A 7500-nucleotide genomic window follows, 5' to 3' on the forward strand; every position below is an offset into this window, starting at 1 on the left:
GAAAGCTATGACCAGCGGGCAGCACTGATAACGCACATTAGCACCGCCCGGTCCGGTGCGGTCTGTCTGTCCGCCACAGGTCGCTGCCGGATGTTGAAAGTTGATAAAAACCGGAAGCCGGAAATTAATGGATGTTTTATTATTGTTTTGGGAATGAAAATTGGTGGCAGCTATTTTAGAGCCCACTGTACATGGCGGCGTTGATGATGATGTTGATGTTGATGGTCAATAAAGTTTAACAACTTCCGGTCGGCTCTTCCGCACCACGCGCTGACCGGCAGCAGCACCGACTCAGTGTCTGTGAATGGAACCAACCAAGCTGGCTGGTCGTTAAGCATGGGGCTCCATTTTAAATGGCGTTGGAATTGGTAGCCCTATTAAGATCGGACACCCCATGAAACATGTGGCAGCACAGAGCTTGTGCCTTGTAATCAATCGCCAGCGAAGTAGCGAACCGCCAGACTGTAGCAGACAGAGACAGTGCGGTCGCGGGGCATTTTTCTTGTACGCGATTGCCATTAAGATTGCTGAACCTACCTATCGCGGGGGCCATCAGGTACTGTCCTACGGTCCAACGGTGCCAATCTGGTCGAATGATTAGCAGATGCGCAATATCGATATGAACGCTCGTAAACTGGTGCCCAGGACAGGAAGGTGCCTAATGGTAAGAGGGAGCAAAAAGAGAAGAGTGAAAGCATCTATAATTGTGTTGTTGTAAATTATGACAATGTGGCGCGTTATCAGAATGATGAAAGACGCAATTATACTTCTTCAACTACACCTTTTTTGATTTCTTTTTGTGACTATCTGTTCCCAGTCCTGTAAATGTGCTTAGAGTTTTTGCTACAAAGAGATTTCAAAGAAAGTGTTACGGAAAGGATGTTTGAAGGAATTGATTTAAGAAAATTCAAATACGGCAAGAAGAAATCAGAATAAGGGAAGAAACTATAGAAAACCACTTTCACCTAGCCCGATTCACGTGTTTTCTGCTCGTGGAATCTCCTTGAAAAACTGAATTTCAATTCAGATCTTCATTTCTCCCTAGGTTCACCGTTATCTCGAGCAATAAGGGATATTTGGCAGCTCTGTTCCACTTCCGATCTTCCGAAATCCTCCACCATAAAGGTCATGATGAGCTTATACCATCGCTCCGTCGCTCCTGAACGATGAAGCTCCATAGGACGCACGGCCCATTCGCCCCTCGAAGCTCGCGCTCACGTCCATCGATTTTCATTCTCTCGCCTAGCTTTACAAGATTTGCCTTCTTTCATACGCCGGTTCTATGGGGGAAGTCATCGTCAGCCACCACACAGAGCGAGCCAGCCAGCCGGCAGAAGCTTTATTCACTGGAAAACCAAGTCCCTGTGGCCTTCCCCAGGGCCACAGGGCGTAGGGGATGAGCAGTTTTGTAAGGAAGCCTCGTGCAGTATCACACGAAAATCAAGAGTTAAGAAGGTGCTTATTATCCTAATGAGTTCTGGTGCTTACGCCGATATTACGCTTCTTATCCCCTAACGAGGGAGAGTGGCGATGACAAACTTAAGATAAACTCAGTGGCAAGCAAACCGGAAGAACTTTGCAGTCAGCTGCGGGTGCGGGCTCACCGGTCGTTGCAAACGGCTTCACGGGGTTCAAACCTTCACTCTTGGGTTTTGTAGTGTCGAGCCAAGGGGTTCGTCCGCCTGCAGAGCAACAGCGAAATGTTGCTGAACGCCGTAAACTAGCGACGACGTAACGCAACAGCCGGCACACCAGTTGGACGACTCATTGTTGGTGCTGCGTTGAAAGTGAACGGAAAATGTCTTCGAAAGTAACTGAGACTGAGACTTCATTGTGCACCAACGCAACAGGGAACATTGTTGTATAGTCTGGAGTCGGAGAACAAGAGAAGACTTATTTGAGGAAATATTCTTAACCCATTTAAAGTCGCTTAGAGCAAGTCATTCCTTTGAAGCGATGGCTATTTGCAGCAGGTTTAGCTGTTACAATAAACTAACGCATTCTATGCGACGGGATCTTGCATAACGGTTAACCAGGAAAAAAAGGGGGAGAAACGACCTCGCTGCTCTTTCACGCTGCTTCTGACAGCACGGTGAACTATAAAGATCACTAAGTTATAGCTACGGCTATCAGCAGCGAAAAGGTGTATCGGAAGCCTTTATACTTTTTCGCTTACGCACAAATGCTTCGTTATCACTCGTTGAATAAACATCATTATGCAATGGTATAAAACGGAATCGTTGTCAACAATATGGTTGGAGAGTAGAGGTAAATAGCGCGGATAAGTGTGTCTGATCTAATTAAATTGGCATTAAAAATGAAAAGCTAGTTGATATTTTTTGCTACAGTCTTTTTGCAAAACAAACTATTGCACCATGTAAACAATGGCTATTTGCATGACTTGACGTTTGCATCTTTTATGATGAGCTCATCGGAGGGCATCATTTATTAATCATGAACCGTCCGGTAATGTAGAACGATTCAATTCACCTCCCGGCTGATCACACATCCAATCAACACGGGAGTACGAAGGTATTGACACAGTCAGTAAAAGAAAAAATGTTATTCTTATCATGTGATGGAAATATTCGCGTAAATAAAGCTGAAAATTATCCCCAAGAAGAAACGCAAACGATAATTTGATGTGAAATACGATTTGCGTAGAAATTGTGCATCAAGCCATTTTCTTAGTCAAAATGCTACACCGGACATCGATTTGCGATCGAACTCTAACACAAAGCTGTCAATGTTGAATGTTTTAAACGGCGGATAAAAATAAAATCATCGAGTTTATTTGATCATGCGGCGGCGGTACGCTCAGGAAAATTCCCGCATTGTTCATCGTCCATTGCGCCTGGATCGATAGTAGGATACGCTTCTAGCGCATTCCTAAGACAAAACGTGGGAATCACCAACTGCACGTTCGATATTTTTCCATCCTTCTTTTCGTGTGTGTTCTCCGTGCATGAAATCCGATGAAGGTTTTTGGCTGGAGGGGATTCCACCTCTGGTTGGTCAGCGCAGAGCAACCGTAGCGAAGTATACAGACACTTCGATTGCGCGTCCAATATATAGGTAGCCATCGGATTTCGAACCGGTCCCGGGTCCCCGGTTGTAGAACAAAACATCTCGTACAACATTAGGGATCAGCGGACAGCCACTTCGGACCTGCCAGTTTCGTAGTCGAGTTGAGAATGTTTATTTTTACTGTGATAACATTCTCATCCGGCCAATAACACGAATGGTTTTATCATTTTTATTCCGTCGGATGACGAGCCCGCAAACCGGGGCCATTTTCCATCGGAATAAAACACTTACCGGGGGGAGGAGTGACCATGGGCAGTGGATTGGCCGTGGGTGAAAGTGAAGAGCTTGTTCGGGTGTTTGGCAACGGCTAACGCCCGTGTCCGAGGAATTCATCTTTTTATGTCTCGAACCGCACCATCGAACTGCAGCATGCTGGACCACTGGATTGGACGCTTTATAATATCAAACGAATGTCCATCCTTCACTACCGCTCGGTCGACCGGTCGTGTCTAGTGCCCTCCCCAGGTTTGAAAGGAGATTCTGTTTCACTTCAATTACGCCATACTCCTCTTAGTTTCCGATTCGTTTTACTACCGCTCTCAAGTAGGTCATCCTCACTGGCTGGCTGGTGTGTTTGGACAACTTTTCGGAGGCGAACCCAGACCGGGGCTTCATCGTTTGTCATCCAAATTTCAATGGGGTGTAAAACATGTTGCGTCTAGCTTCGCCGGCACTAACGGCTCGGTCTGGGGTGCCCCAACAGTATGGCAGCGAATTGAGTTGGCAGTCGTTGGCAGCGATGACATGCTCGTCTGTCCATCTTCCATCCATAACGAATATTGGATTGCTCTTGGTCAACAATGCAGTCTAGTCTCTCAACAGTGCAAATAAAGAAGCTTGGACACTGATGGCCAAAAACCGCTCTTTTGTTCAGGCGTTTCTTGTCGGACAGAGTCTGGGAGCATCAAGTGTAGTGGAGTATTTATTTTCAATTAGACTCCACTTGTCACTTTGGCGACATTACAATCTGTCCCGAAGCTTCTGTGGTGCGTAGTTCGTGTCAAGGACGACACTGGCCACTGGGTTTTTGGGTCCACCACCACTTGCGTTTGTCCTTCTGATGGTTTTCCCGTTTCAAAGTGGAGTTAAAAACAACTTCAAAATCGAAATTGAAAATGCGGTCAAGAGCGGATCACAAGAAAAAGTCGTCGGTAAAGTGGCCCGCCCAACGATGGCATTGTTTGGCCGAATTGGCCAGTAGGAGGAGCATGAAACTAAACAAGACGGAATTTCCGGTCAAGCCAATTCCGTTATGACAATGGTGATTGGTGGCCAAACATAGAAATTAATTTTGACTTGATGCCGCTTTTGCTTATCCTTTTCATTCCTATTTGCTGAAAAGCGTTGATGCGAAACGGAAACGAACACCAGAATGAGTTGGAAATTGGCGCAAGGACAGCCCAGAACACTGAACTGATCCAAATAAATATGATTGCTCCTTCAGTGAACTCCGACGCAGTGGCTAAAGATAGAGATCGTCCGACGGGGAATACGCAATCGCCAACAATTACGCTTTCGACGGAATCAAATGTACTTCCACTCGATGGAACTCACCGAAAGGGCTAAGAATACATGAATCATTTGTATCAATTTGCAGCGACTTGCCGTTCGTTTGGCAAATGGCAATTCCATTTCCTTGGATCCATTTCCTACGGAAGCATCCATTGAAAGAACTCAACTGTGCAAATGTGTATGTGTGGAATACAGTATCTGCTACATGTTATTCTTGGATACACGGTGTTGGGTTTGGGGAATAGCCATTCCACAAGGATCATTCGGATGATGTAGCACTTTTGTTGCGTCTTTATCTGGCTCCAAAAACGACCAACCAGCGAACGAACGATGGGGCTCAGCTTGAAGGCGACTGTAATTATTGCACTGAAAATGGATCCGGGAGTGGGAACGCCGATATGCCCATTACTTGACTCTGACTGTCGGAACGATAATGAACGAAATTGAAAGCATGCTCCATATTGAATTACCCCCTAATCCATGCGGTTTCGGTGTCGCCTGATGGCGCACGTTAACCACCGCCCACCAGCAGAACGATTCTCGGGAAAAGAGGGGTGGTTGAGAACCAGAGAACCAGTCAACCAGGCCGGGCCTGTGCCCTAGTTTCCATCCACGCAGAAAAGCCGGAAAAAGCTCCTTTCTTTATACGACGACCATCGGTATTGTTCCAACCAGCGGCAAGAGGAGACACGATGGCCATCGTTCGAATGGATTCGCCTTATATGCTGAACGGATCTGAACGAAAAAACCAACCATTGGGAAAGCCATTAACGGGACAGCATTTACAAATAAATATTGCACCAAATTCGAGCAAGCGTTTGTGTAGGCGGAATGGACTGTTCAAGATATTGCGCCGTATGTTCTTCAAGTTCCTTTGAATAAGCCAATGTAACTGGAATGTGCTGCTGCCTCTGGGCTACAGCATAGTGACATACAGCACAGCACATAAAGACAATAGCACAGACGCCATATTGTAATAGACGACTAGATTGCTCAAGCTAATCTATTCTCCCAAAAGATCCGCGCGTAAGCGAGTTGCCCGGCAACAAGACGCTTCCGTACGTTCGAGAAATTCGTAGCGACTTGATCGAACACGGTTCGAGTGCCCTCCTGGCACTGAGGACAACGCTGAGCTTGCGGTGACATGAGCAACTCCCGGTGGCAATCAGTCGGCTGCCCTCAAATGGCCCCTTCCATTCCATGCCCATTGCTCATTCGCACACACTGTTTCGGACTTAATTAGTGCTACCGAGAGAGTTCCCGCGTCAAGTATTCGTAGCGCGTCTTATCCGGTTTACCGCCGGTCCCTGGTAGCGGTCATTGGTCGCCAACATTAGCTTTCGCTAAGGAAACTAAGTTTCTCCTCGGGAAATTACTGATTTACTTGGCAAAGCACGGCCTCCCGTCCGTCCGTCCGTCCCTCCGACCATTGCGAATATTCGAGAAAGCAACGAGGACGAGAACGAGGACGCTAGTCGCTAGTCATCATCGTCACCATCATAGCGTACGCACCATCTGGCCGGAATGGTTTTGCGACACCAGTGCCAACCAGTGGTGTCCCCCGCTGGCACGATGGCAGCTGCTATGCGCACAACCACGTAACCTCCTCCTTCCACCACCTCCAGGACATTCCCGTTGTTCGCAACGTTTTGGAGTCATTGTCCGCCAGGCCGCCTCCGGGGCCAGCACAAAGGGGGCAACATGTTGTGATGTTGTGGTAGCGCAAAACAAAAACACCATTTCCTTAACCTTGTTACACCATCCTCTCCTCCCTCGCGCCATACCACGCGCCTGTGTCACTGATTTCGTCTTCGTCTTCGTCGTCTTCTTCGCCCAGCTTGGAGCCACCAGTGCCCACGTACCAGAAACCGCACAATGATCTTTCCATCAAAACTCTCCTCCAGCATTTCCAGCAGCTCTCCTCTCACCTTCGTGCTTTTGGTGGCCAACCAGGCTGGGAGTTAGGAGAGAGAGTGAAACAATGAATAAAGAAACTTGTTAAACGGAAAATTAATTAGATGATTACATTTCGGTCGGTCTCGCAGGTCATGGACCAAGGAAGGACCGACCGAGGAAGACACCCCTTGTTTGTTGTGATTTTCCACTCAAGGAGCGCTCTTCCCGGTCCCGGATACCTGGCACACACGGATCGTCTAGACAACAGAACTTCAGCATCCCAGGCAACTTCCCAAAATGTCGGAATGCCATTTTGGAGCTAATTTTCGCCGACACCAATGCGGTGTGAATAGCCGTATGAAAACGTACACGCCCCATACCTACGCGCACACAAATAGCTTTTGATAGTTAAATTGTCGCGTAATGGGGCCGAGGGTTTTACATTTGGCCGGGTGTGCGGGAATTCAATTACCATCACAACATCACCGCAGTGATGTGATCGTGAGGCAACGCGCCAGTGCCAGCGTGTCTTTTGTTGACGATTGGTTGTGTGGTGATGTTGGGTCTGACCTGCTGCGTGTCGTGACAATGTAATGTGCGTCATTAGAGAGAAGGGTTTAGTTGGATTGAACTTTGAACCGAACCGACGGGCGACCGTCAAACGAAAAGGTCCTGGCCCCGGGGCCAGAAGAGATCGATTTTGGGGCCGCCTGAACCTGGCATGTCAATTAACCCCCCCACCCCCCAACCAGCATCGGTTGGAGCTAATGGGTGTGAAAATAGGCAACCCCGGCAAACCCTTGAGAAGTGGCTTGGTACAGGTGTGCGTGAAAGGGGCCTAAGTGGAGCAACACCCAAAATAGGAGAAGCGTTAAATGCCCCTGCCACCACTCTTTACACTCCTTTCACCGGCGGCAGACAGTAAGCTATCTCTTGGGAATTAGCTGTAGGGGATCTATTATCGGGCAGGTCGTTGAATAGTAGGGCAGATTCGATTGAATTAAA

The 7500-nt window shown here is 47.7% G+C and overlaps 1 protein-coding gene across 2 annotated transcripts in view; it reads right to left on the reverse strand.

The window, feature by feature from the left end:
• The window catches only part of LOC126578693 (uncharacterized), a 104136-nt gene that overhangs the window by 76361 nt on the left and 20275 nt on the right, over positions 1–7500 (reverse strand). Inside the window, exon 2 of one of the 2 annotated variants that reach the window (XM_050241535.1) lies at positions 538–658. The exons of the other annotated variant lie outside the window; for it this stretch is intronic. The gene's annotated coding sequence lies outside the window, so the exon portion shown is untranslated. The remainder of the gene's footprint in view (positions 1–537; positions 659–7500) is intronic. 2 annotated transcript variants of the gene reach the window in all.

The sequence above is a fragment of the Anopheles aquasalis genome, chromosome 3 (genome assembly GCF_943734665.1).
Source record: "Anopheles aquasalis chromosome 3, idAnoAquaMG_Q_19, whole genome shotgun sequence".
NCBI lineage: Eukaryota > Metazoa > Arthropoda > Insecta > Diptera > Culicidae > Anopheles > Anopheles aquasalis.